Raw genomic sequence first — 1,713 nt, 5'->3', positions numbered from 1 at the left:
TATTTTAATCTTTAATTGCATTTAAAGATTTATTATTATAATATATAATACTTTATTGTATTAATGATTTAATTGAATAGTATATATAATTTTAAAAACACAATATATTAAATTGCGATCATACATATTATTTTGAACAAACATAAAGTAGATAGAAAAGGAATGTGTTTGGATTTGGAAATAAATAGGGGATACTAGTACAATGTATTTTTGGGTTTAAATTTGTATATTTTCAATGTTTCTAAATACGAAATGAGAATACAAAGCATGACATGTCTCAACTAACAAACATAATTATAATGAGTTAGGATTAAATAATATCGATGTTAATTTAAATAAATGTTATTGAATAAACTTTTTGTTCGTATTTTTTTTTTTCAAAAAAAATTCAACTATGGGTCTAGGAATTTATATATATCTATGAAGCACGGACACTTCGTTGAGTTGCCGTGTCCGCGTGTCGGACACATTTCGGACACGACACTCACCGACACTCGTCCGACACGTGTGTCTGCTGTGTCCAGCTGTGTCTTGATAAAAAAAAATTATCTCCGGATACACCTGGACACACCTAAATATCATCATGTGTCAGCGTGTCCTGTCTTATTCTTAACATATATTTTTAAAATAAATTTAGATATAGTATATATTATTATTTATTAAAATAAAAAATATTTTAAATACTTGATATAATTAAAATAAGACATTAAAAATAATTAAAAATTTTAATTTATATTTTAATATCAATAAAATATCAAAATATCATTATGATTTATCTAAAAAATACTTTATATTTTATATGTATGCGTGTCCCCGTGTCATGTAAGATTTTAAAATTCATGTGTCGGCATGTCCCGTATCCGTGTTCAGTGTCTATGCATTATAGGTATATATCATTTATAGAAACTTACATGCATGTCAATTCAAAATCATCTGTTATATCTTTGATATATTTGTTTAAAATATACAGAAATAAATAATTTCTCAATTACATGTTTATTGATATTTAAGGAAATTTGGAATATATATTTTTTATTATTAATGTGGTTTAATGGTTAGACCGATAAAATATACATTTCATAAAGAATTATGGATAGTATATTTACAAAAATAAATAATTCTTCAATTACATGTTTATTTCTATCTAATGAAATTTATTTGGAATATATAATATTTTTAATTAATGTGATTTGATGGTTAGTGTATTATTTATTTAAATTGACCTTAATATCATTTAATTCTAACTCAATTACTACTGTTGTTGTTATTATTATTATTATTATTTTAAGCAGTAAGTATCTGAATAAAAATCTTTTTTAATTATTTTATAAGTCTTTATAATTTTATTAAATTTATTTTTATATATAAATTTATAATTAAATTTTTATATATTTTTTAATTGGTTCCTATATTATTATTTTTAATATTGTAATTAATTCTTTATCAATATAAAAAAATATTAAAATTAACGAAATATTTTTTCATAAATTAAAGATATTTATTGTTCAAAGCTTAACAAAATATTTAACTATTATTCAATTAATTTTAATATTTTCAACATAAAAAGAACCTAATCATGGTGAAATTAAAAATAGTGTAAAAATTTAATTAAAAATATATAAAAATTTAATTATAAATTTAATAAAATAATAGATATCAATAAAGTAATTAATTTTTGAGTAAATTATATTTTTTACTCATAAAAGTTCAAAA

Source organism: Arachis ipaensis, chromosome B9, assembly GCF_059453495.1.
Source record: "Arachis ipaensis isolate K30076 ecotype BB chromosome B9, ASM5945349v1, whole genome shotgun sequence".
Classification (NCBI taxonomy): domain Eukaryota; kingdom Viridiplantae; phylum Streptophyta; class Magnoliopsida; order Fabales; family Fabaceae; genus Arachis; species Arachis ipaensis.
Note: the sequence above shows the minus strand (reverse complement) of the source record.